Source organism: Hypanus sabinus, chromosome 8 (assembly GCF_030144855.1).
Source record: "Hypanus sabinus isolate sHypSab1 chromosome 8, sHypSab1.hap1, whole genome shotgun sequence".
Lineage (NCBI taxonomy): Eukaryota > Metazoa > Chordata > Chondrichthyes > Myliobatiformes > Dasyatidae > Hypanus > Hypanus sabinus.
The window spans coordinates 103,646,395-103,658,877 of NC_082713.1; positions in this window are offsets into that span (position 1 = coordinate 103,646,395).

A 12,483-nucleotide genomic window follows, 5' to 3' on the forward strand; every position below is an offset into this window, starting at 1 on the left:
ACAGAACTAACTCTCCTATCCAGCCCTCACCCACTCACTCACTCAGACAAAACTCACTCTATCATTTACCCCTCACCCACTCACTCACTCAGAGAGAAATCACACTCCTATCCACCCCTCACCCACTCACTCACTCAGACAGAACTCACTCTCCTATCCTCCTCGCTCCCACTCACTCACTCAGACAGAACTCACTCCCTATCCACCCCTCACCCACTCCCTCACTCAGACAGAACTCACTCTATCATTTACCCCTCACCCACTCACTCACTCAGACAGAACTCACTCTCCTATCCTCCTCGCTCCCACTCACTCACTCAGACAGAACTCACTCCCTATCCACCCCTCACCCACTCCCTCACTCAGCCAGATCTCACTCTCCCATCCAGCTCTCACTCACTCACTCACTCAGAGAGAACTCACTCTCCCATCCATCCCTCACCCACTCACTCACTCGGACAGATCTCACTCTCCTATCCTCCTCGCTCCCACTCACTCACTCAGACAGAACTCACTCCCTATCCACCCTCACCCACTCCCTCACTCAGCCAGATCTCACTCTCCCATCCAGCTCTCACCCACTCACTCACTCAGAGAGAACTCACTCTCCCATCCACCTATCACACACTCACTCACTCAGACAGAACTCTCTCTCCTATCCACCCCTCACCCACTCACTCACTCAGACAGAACACATTCCCCCATCCAACTCTCACCCACTCACTCAGACAGAACTCACCTTCCTATCCAGCCCTCACCCCCTCACTCACTCAGACAGAACTCACTCTCCCATTCACCCCTCACCCACTCACTCACTCAGACAGAACTCACTCTCCCATCCGCCCCTCACCCACTCCCTCACTCAGACAGAACTCACTCTCCTATCCACCACTCAGCCACTCACTCACTCAGACAGAACTCACTCTCCCATCTGCCCCTCACCCACTCACTCACTCAGACAGAACTCACTCTCCTATCCACCACTCAGCCACTCACTCACTCAGACAGATCTCACTCTCCCATTCACCCCTCACCCACTCACTCACTCCGACAGATCTCACTCTCCCATCCACCCCTCACCCACTCACTCACTCAGACAGAACTCACTCTCCTATCCACCTCTCACCCCTCACCCACTCACTCACTCAGACAGAATTCACTTTCCCATCCACCCCTCACCCACTCACTCACTCAGACAGAACTCACCCTCCTATCCACCCCTCACCCACTCACTCACTCAGACAGAACTCACTCTCCCATCCATCCCTCACACACTCACTCACTCTGACAGAACTAACTCTCACATCCACCTCTCACCCACTCACTCTCTCAGAGAGAACTCACTCTCCTATCCACCCCTCACCCACTCACTCACTCAGACAGAACTCACTCTCCCATCCATCCCTCACCCACTCACTCTCTCAGAGAGAACTAACTCTCCCATCCACCTCTCACCACTCACTCACTCAGACAGAACTAACTCTCCTATCCAGCCCTCACCCACTCACTCACTCAGACAAAACTCACTCTATCATTTACCACTCACCCACTCACTCACTCAGAGAGAAATCACACTCCTATCCACCCCTCACCCACTCACTCACTCAGACAGAACTCACTCCCTATCCACCCCTCACCCACTCCATCACTCAGACAGAACTCACTCTATCATTTACCCCTCACCCACTGACTCACTCAGACAGAACTCACTCTCCAATCCTCCTCGCTCCCACTCACTCACTCAGACAGAACTCACTCCCTATCCACCCCTCACCCACTCCCTCACTCAGCCAGATCTCACTCTCCCATCCAGCTCTCACCCACTCACTCACTCAGAGAGAACTCACTCTCCCATCCATCCCTCACCCACTCCCTCACTCTGCCAGATCTCACTCTCCCATCCAGCTCTCACCCACTCACTCTCTCAGAGAGAACTCACTCTCCTATCCACCCCTCACCCACTCACTCACTCAGACAGCTCTCCTATCCAGCCCTCACCCCCTCACTCACTCAGCCAGATCTCAGTCTCCCATTCACCCCTCACCCACTCACTCACTCAGACAGAACTCACTCTCCTATCCACCCCTCACTCACTCATTCACTCAGACAGAACTAACTCTCCTATTCAGCCCTCGCGTACGCAGACAGAACTCACTCTCCCAATAACCCCTCACCCACTCACTCACTCAGAGAGAACTCACTCTCCTATCCACCACTCAGCCACTCACTCACTCAGACAGAACTCACTCTCCCATCTGCCCCTCACCCACTCACTCACTCAGACAGAACTCACTCTCCTATCCACCACTCAGCCACTCACTCACTCAGACAGAACTCACTCTCCCATTCACCCCTCACCCACTCACTCACTCCGACAGATCTCACTCTCCCATCCACCCCTCACCCACTCACTCACTCAGACAGAACTCACTCTCCTATCCACCTCTCACCCACTCACTCACTCCGACAGATCTCACTCTCCCATCCACCTCTCACCCACTCACACACTCAGACAGAACTCACTCTCCCATCCACACCTCACCCACTCCCTCACTCAGCCAGATCTCACTCTCCCATCCAGCTCTCACCCACTCACTCACTCAGTGAGAACTCACTCTCCCATCCATCCCTCACCCACTCACTCACTCTGACAGAACTCACTCTCCTATCCTCCTCGCTCCCACTCACTCACTCAGACAGAACTCACTCCCTATCCACCCCTCACCCACTCCCTCACTCAGCCAGATCTCACTCTCCCATCCAGCTCTCACCCACTCACTCACTCAGAGAGAACTCACTCTCCCATCCACCTATCACACACTCACTCACTCAGACAGAACTCACTCTCCTATCCTCCTCGCTCCCACTCACTCACTCAGACAGAACTCACTCCCTATCCACCCCTCACCCACTCCCTCACTCAGCCAGATCTCACTCTCCCATCCAGCTCTCACCCACTCACTCACTCAGAGAGAACTCACTCTCCCATCCACCTATCACACACTCACTCACTCAGACAGAACTCTCTCTCCTATCCACCCCTCACACACTCACTCTCTCAGACAGAACTCACTCCCTATCCAACCCTCACCCACTCTCTCACTCTGACAGAACTCTCTGTCCCATCTACCCCTCACCCTCTCACTCACTCAGACAAATCTCACCCTCCCATCCACCCCTCACCCACTCACTCACTCAGAGAAATCACTCTCCCATCCACCTCTCACCCACTCACTCACTCAGATAGAACTCATGTTCCTATCCACCCCTCACCGACTCACTCACTCAGACAGAACTCACTCTCCTATCCACCTCTCACCCACTCACTCACTCAGATAGAACTCATGTTCCCATCCATCCCTCACCCACTCACTCACTCAGACAGAACTCACTCTCCTATCCACCCCTCACCCACTCACTCACTCAGAGAAATCACTCTCCCATCCACCTCTCACCCACTCACTCACTCAGACAGAACTCACTCTCCCATCCACGTCTCACCCACTCACTCACTCAGACAGAACTCACTCTCCTATCCACCCCTCACTCACTCACTCACTCACTCAGACAGAACTCACTCTCTATCCAACCCTCACCCACTCACTCACTCAGACAGAACTCACTCTCCCATCCACGTCTCACCCACTCACTCACTCAGACAGAACTCACTCTCCCATCCACGTCTCACCCACTCACTCACTCAGACAGAACTCACTCCCTATCCAACCCTCACCCACTCACTCACTCAGACAGAACTCACTCTCCCATCCAGCTCTCACCCACATACTCACTCAGACAGACTCACTCTCCCATCCACCTCTCACCCTCTCACTCACTCAAACAGAACTCACTCTCCTATCCACCCCTTACCCACTCACTCACTCAGACAGAACTCACTCTCCCATCCACCTCTCGCACAATCACTCACTCAGACAGAACTCACTCTCCTATCCACCCCTCACCCACTCACTCACTCAGACAGAACTCACTCTCCCATTCACCCCTCACCCACTCACTCACTCAGACAGAACTCACCCTCCTATCCAACCCTCACCCACTCACTCACTCAGACTGAACTCACTCTCCCATCCACCTCTCACACAATCACTCAGTCAGACAGAACTCACCCTCCTATCCACCCCTCACCCACTCACTCACTCAGACAGAACTCACTCCCTATCCACCCCTCACCCTCTCACTCACAGAGCCAGATCTCACTCTCCCATCCATCCCTCACCCACTCACTCACTCAGACGGAACTCACTCTCCCATCCATCTCTCACCCACTCACTCACTCATAGAGAACTCACTCTCCCATCCACCTCTCACCCACTCACTCACTCAGACAGAACTCTCTCTCCTATCCACCCCTCACCCACTCACTCACTCAGAGAGAACTCACTCTCCCATCCACCTCTCACCCACTCACTCACTCAGACAGAACTCTCACTCCTATCCACCCCTCACCCACTCACTTACTCAGACAGAACTCATTCCCCCATCCAACTCTCACCCACTCACTCAGACAGACAGAACTCACCTTCCTATCCACCCCTCACCCACTCACTCACTCAGACAGAACTAACTCTCCTATCCAGACCTCACCCCCTCACTCACTCAGACAGAACTCACTCTCCCATTCACCCCTCACCCACTCACTCACTCAGAGAAATCACTCTCCCATCCACCTCTCACCCACTCACTCACTCAGATAGAACTCATGTTCCTATCCACCCCTCACCCACTCACTCACTCAGACAGAACTCACTCTCCTATCCACCTCTCACCCACTCACTCACTCAGATAGAACTCATGTTCCCATCCATCCCTCACCCACTCACTCACTCAGACAGAACTCACTCTCCTATCCACCCCTCACCCACTCACTCACTCAGAGAAATCACTCTCCCATCCACCTCTCACCCACTCACTCACTCAGACAGAACTCACTCTCCCATCCACGTCTCACCCACTCACTCACTCAGACAGAACTCACTCTCCTATCCACCCCTCACTCACTCACTCACTCACTCAGACAGAACTCACTCTCTATCCAACCCTCACCCACTCACTCACTCAGACAGAACTCACTCTCCCATCCACGTCTCACCCACTCACTCACTCAGACAGAACTCACTCTCCCATCCACGTCTCACCCACTCACTCACTCAGACAGAACTCACTCCCTATCAAACCCTCACCCACTCACTCACTCAGACAGAACTCACTCTCCCATCCAGCTCTCACCCACATACTCACTCAGACAGACTCACTCTCCCATCCACCTCTCACCCTCTCACTCACTCAAACAGAACTCACTCTCCTATCCACCCCTTACCCACTCACTCACTCAGACAGAACTCACTCTCCCATCCACCTCTCACACAATCACTCACTCAGACAGAACTCACCCTCCTATCCAACCCTCACCCACTCACTCACTCAGACAGAACTCACTCTCCCATCCACCTCTCACACAATCACTCAGTCAGACAGAACTCACCCTCCTATCCACCCCTCACCCACTCACTCACTCAGACAGAACTCACTCCCTATCCACCCCTCACCCTCTCACTCACAGAGCCAGATCTCACTCTCCCATCCATCCCTCAACCACTCACTCACTCAGACGGAACTCACTCTCCCATCCATCTCTCACCCACTCACTCACTCATAGAGAACTCACTCTCCCATCCATCTCTCAGCCACTCACTCACTCAGACAGACTCACTCTCCCATCCACCTCTCACCCACTCACTCACTCAGACAGAACACTCTCTCCTATCCACCCCTCACCCACTCACTCACTCAGAGAGAACTCACTCTCCCATCCACCTCTCACCCACTCACTCACTCAGACAGAACTCTCACTCCTATCCACCCCTCACCCACTCACTTACTCAGACAGAACTCATTCCCCCATCCAACTCTCACCCACTCACTCAGACAGACAGAACTCACCTTCCTATCCACCCCTCACCCACTCACTCACTCAGACAGAACTAACTCTCCTATCCAGACCTCACCCCCTCACTCACTCAGACAGAACTCACTCTCCCATTCACCCCTCACCCACTCACTCACTCAGACAGAACTCACTCTCCCATCCACGTCTCACCCACTCACTCACTCAGACAGAACTCACTCTCCTATCCACGCCTCACTCACTCACTCACTCAGACAGAACTAACTCTCCTATTCAGCCCTCGCGTACGAAGACAGAACTCACTCTCCCAATCACCCCTCACCCACTCACTCACTCAGAGAGAACTCACTCTCCCATCCACCTCTCACCCACTTACTCACTCAGACAGAACTCACTCTCACATCCACCTCTCACCCACTCACTCACTCAGACAGAACTCACTCTCCCATCCAACTCTCACCCACTCACTCACTCAGACAGAACTAACTCTCCCATCTGCCCCTCACCCACTCACTCACACAGACAGAACTCACCCTCCTATCCACCCCTCACCCACTCACTCACTCAGACAGAACTCACTCTCCCATCTGCCCCTCACCCACTCACTCACACAGACAGAACTCACCCTCCTATCCACCCCTCACCCACTCACTCTCTCAGACAGAACTCACTCCCTATCCAACCCTCACCCTCTCACTCACTCAGACAAATCTCACCTTCCCATCCACCCATCACCCACTCACTCACTCAGAGAGAAATATCTCTCCCATCCACCTCTCACCCACTCACTCACTCCGACAGAACTCACTCTCCTATCCATCCCTCACACACCCACTCACTCAGACAGAACTCACACTCCCATCCACCCATCACCCACTCACTCACTCAGACAGCACTCACTCTCCTATCCACCCCTCACCCACTCACTCACTCAGACAGAACTCACACTCCCATCCACCCATCACCCACTCACTCACTCAGACAGAACTCACCCTCCTATCCACCCCTCACCCACTCACTCACTCAGACAGAACTCACTCTCCCATCCATCCCTCACACACTCACTCACTCTGACAGAACTCACTCTCCTATCCAACTCTCACCCACTCACTCTCTCAGAGAGAACTCACTCTCCCATCCACCTCTCACCCACTCACTCACTCAGACAGAACTCACTCTCCTATCCACCACTCAGCCACTCACTCACTCACTCAGACAGAACTCACTCTCCCATCCACCCCTCACCCACTCACTCACTCAGACAGAACTCACTCTCCTATCCACCACTCAGCCACTCACTCACTCAGACAGAACTCACTCTCCCATCCACCTCTCACCCACTCACTCACTCAGACAGAACTAACTCTCCTATCCACCTCTCACCCACTCACTCACTCAGACAGAACTCACTCTCCCATCCACCTCTCACCCACTCAATCACTCAGACAGAACTCACTCTCCCATCCATCCCTCACCCACTCACTCACTCAGACAGAACTCACTCTCCCATCCACCTCTCACACAATCACTCACTCAGACAGAACTCACTCTCCCATCCACCTCTCACCCACTCACTCACTCAGAGAGAACTCACTCTCCTATCCAGCCCTCACCCACTCACTCACTCAGACAGAAATCACTCTCCCATCCACCTCTCACGCACTCACTCACTCAGACAGAACTCACTCTCCCATCCACCTCTCACCCACTCACTCACTCAGAGAGAACTCACTCTCCTATCCAGCCCTCACCCACTCACTCACTCAGACAGAACTCACTCTCCCATCCGCCCCTCACCCACTGACTCACACAGACAGAACTCACCCTCCTATCCACCTCTCACCCACTCACTCACTCAGACAGAACTCACTCCCTATCCAACCCTCACCCACTCACTCACTCACTCAGACAGAACTCACTCTCCCATCCGCCCCTCACCCACTGACTCACACAGACAGAACTCACCATCCTATCCAACTCTCACCAACTCACTCACTCAAACAGTACTCACTCTCACATCGACCTCTCACCCACTCACTCACTCAGAGAGAACTCACTCTCCCATCCACCCCTCACCCACATACTCACTCAGACGGAACTCACTCTCACATCCACCTCTCACCCACTCACTCACTCAGACAGATCTAACTCTCCTATCAACCCCTCACCCACTCACTCACTCAGAGAGAACTCACTCTCCCATCCACCCCTCAACCACTCACTCACTCAGACAGAACTCTCTCTCCCATCCACCCCTCACCCACTCACTGACTCAGACAGAACTCACCCTCCTATCCACCCCTCACGCACTCACTCACTCTCCCATCCACCCCTCACCCACTCACTCACTCAGACAGAACTAACTCTGCTATCCACCACTCAGCCACTCACTCACTCAGACAGAACTCACTCTCCCATCCACCTCTCACCCACTCCCTCACTCAGCCAGATCTCACTCTCCCATCCAGCTCTCACCCACTCACTCACTCGGACAGATCTCACTCTCCTATTCTCCTCGCTCCCACTCACTCACTCAGACAGAACTCACTCCCTATCCACCCCTCACCCACTCCCTCACTCTGCCAGATCTCACTCTCCCATCCAGCTCTCACCCACTCACTCACTCACTCAGAGAGAACTCACTCTCCCATCCACCTATCACACACTCACTCACTCAGACAGAACTCTCTCTCCTATCCACCCCTCACCCACTCACTCACTCAGACAGCTCATTCCCCCATCCAACTCTCCCCCACTCACTCAGACAGAACTCACCTTCCTATCCACCCCTCACCCACTCACTCACTCAGACAGAACTAACTCTCCTATCCAGCCCTCACCCCCTCACTCACTCAGACAGAACTCACTCTCCCATTCACCCCTCACCCACTCACTCACTCAGACAGAACTCACTCTCCCATCCACGTCTCACCCACTCACACACTCAGACAGAACTCACTCTCCTATCCACCCCTCACTCACTCATTCACTCAGACAGAACTAACTCTCCTATTCAGCCCTCGCGTACGCAGACAGAACTCACTCTCCCAATCACCCCTCACCCACTCACTCACTCAGAGAGAACTCACTCTCCTATCCACCACTCAGCCACTCACTCACTCAGACAGAACTCACTCTCCCATCTGCCCCTCACCCACTCACTCACTCAGACAGAACTCACTCTCCTATCCACCACTCAGCCACTCACTCACTCAGACAGAACTCACTCTCCCATTCACCCCTCACCCACTCACTCACTCCGACAGATCTCACTCTCCCATCCACCCCTCACCCACTCACTCACTCAGACAGAACTCACTCTCCTATCCACCTCTCACCCACTCACTCACTCCGACAGATCTCACTCTCCCATCCACCTCTCACCCACTCACTCACTCAGACAGAACTCACTCTCCCATTCACCCCTCACCCACTCACTCACTCAGACAGAACTCACTCTCCCATCCACCTCTCACCCCTCACCCACTCACTCACTCAGACAGAATTCACTTTCCCATCCACCCCTCACCCACTCACTCACTCAGACAGAACTCACCCTCCTATCCACCCCTCACCCACTCACTCACTCAGACAGAACTCACTCTCCCATCCATGCCTCACACACTCACTCACTCACTCTGACAGAACTAACTCTCACATCCACCTCTCACCCACTCACTCACTCAGAGAGAACTCACTCTCCTATCCTCCGCTCAGCCACTCACTCACTCAGACAGAAGTAACTCTCCTATCCAGCCCTCACCCACTCACTCACTCAGACAAAACTCACTCTATCATTTACCCCTCACCCACTCACTCACTCAGAGAGAAATCACACTCCTATCCACCCCTCACCCACTCACTCACTCAGACAGAACTCACTCTCCTATCCTCCTCGCTCCCACTCACTCACTCAGACAGAACTCACTCCCTATCCACCCCTCACCCACTCACTCACTCAGACAGAACTAACTCTCCTATCCAGCCCTCACCCACTCCCTCACTCAGACAGAACTCACTCTATCATTTACCCCTCACCCACTCACTCACTGAGACAGAACTCACTCTCCTATCCTCCTCGCTCCCACTCACTCACTCAGACAGAACTCACTCCCTATCCACCCCTCACCCACTCCCTCACTCAGCCAGATCTCACTCTCCCATCCAGCTCTCACCCACTCACTCACTCAGAGAGAACTCACTCTCCCATCCATCCCTCACCCACTCACTCACTCGGACAGAACTCACTCTCCTATCCTCCTCGCTCCCACTCACTCACTCAGACAGAACTCACTCCCTATCCACCCCTCACCCACTCCCTCACTCAGCCAGATCTCACTCTCCCATCCAGCTCTCACCCACTCACTCACTCAGACAGAACTAACTCTCCCATCTGCCCCTCACCCACTCACTCACACAGACAGAACTCACCCTCCTATCCACCCCTCACCCACTCACTCACTCAGACAGAACTCACTCTCCCATCTGCCCCTCACCCACTCACTCACACAGACAGAACTCACCCTCCTATCCACCCCTCACCCACTCACTCTCTCAGACAGAACTCACTCCCTATCCAACCCTCACCCTCTCACTCACTCAGACAAATCTCACCTTCCCATCCACCCCTCACCCACTCACTCACTCAGAGAGAAATACCTCTCCAATCCACCTCTCACCCACTCACTCACTCCGACAGAACTCACTCTCCTATCCATCCCTCACACACTCACTCACTCAGACAGAACTCACACTCCCATCCACCCATCACCCACTCACTCACTCAGACAGAACTCAATCTCCTATCCACCCCTCACCCACTCACTCACTCAGACAGAACTCACTCTCCCATCCACGTCTCACCCACTCACTCACTCAGACAGAACTCACTCTCCTATCCACCCCTCACTCACTCACTCACTCACTCAGACAGAACTCACTCTCTATCCAACCCTCACCCACTCACTCACTCAGACAGAACTCACTCTCCCATCCACGTCTCACCCACTCACTCACTCAGACAGAACTCACTCTCCCATCCACGTCTCACCCACTCACTCACTCAGACAGAACTCACTCCCTATCCAACCCTCACCCACTCACTCACTCAGACAGAACTCACTCTCCCATCCAGCTCTCACCCACATACTCACTCAGACAGACTCACTCTCCCATCCACCTCTCACCCTCTCACTCACTCAAACAGAACTCACTCTCCTATCCACCCCTTACCCACTCAGTCACTCAGACAGAACTCACTCTCCCATCCACCTCTCACACAATCACTCACTCAGACAGAACTCACTCTCCTATCCACCCCTCACCCACTCACTCACTCAGACAGAACTCACTCTCCCATTCACCCCTCACCTACTCACTCACTCAGACAGAACTCACCCTCCTATCCAACCCTCACCCACTCACTCACTCAGACAGAACTCACTCTCCCATCCACCTCTCACACAATCACTCAGTCAGACAGAACTCACCCTCCTATCCACCCCTCACCCACTCACTCACTCAGACAGAACTCACTCCCTATCCACTCCTCACCCTCTCACTCACAGAGCCAGATCTCACTCTCCCATCCATCCCTCACCCACTCACTCACTCAGACGGAACTCACTCTCCCATCCATCTCTCACCCACTCACTCACTCATAGAGAACTCACTCTCCCATCCATCTCTCAGCCACTCACTCACTCAGACAGACTCACTCTCCCATCCACCTCTCACCCACTCACTCACTCAGACAGAACTCTCTCTCCTATCCACCCCTCACCCACTCACTCACTCAGAGAGAACTCACTCTCCCATCCACCTCTCACCCACTCACTCACTCAGACAGAACTCTCACTCCTATCCACCCCTCACCCACTCACTTACTCAGACAGAACTCATTCCCCCATCCAACTCTCACCCACTCACTCAGACAGACAGAACTCACCTTCCTATCCACCCCTCACCCACTCACTCACTCAGACAGAACTAACTCTCCTATCCAGACCTCACCCCCTCACTCACTCAGACAGAACTCACTCTCCCATTCACCACTCACCCACTCACTCACTCAGACAGAACTCACTCTCCCATCCACGTCTCACCCACTCACTCACTCAGACAGAACTCACTCTCCTATCCACCCCTCACTCACTCACTCACTCAGACAGAACTAACTCTCCTATTCAGCCCTCGCGTACGAAGACAGAACTCACTCTCCCAATCACCCCTCACCCAATCACTCACTCAGAGAGAACTCACTCTCCCATCCACCTCTCACCCACTTACTCACTCAGACAGAACTCACTCTCACATCCACCTCTCACCCACTCACTCACTCAGACAGAACTCACTCTCCCATCCAACTCTCACCCACTCACTCACTCAGACAGAACTAACTCTCCCATCTGCCCCTCACCCACTCACTCACACAGACAGAACTCACCCTCCTATCCACCCCTCACGCACTCACACAGACAGAACTCACCCTCCTATCCACCCCTCACCCACTCACTCACTCAGACAGAACTCACTCTCCCATCTGCCCCTCACCCACT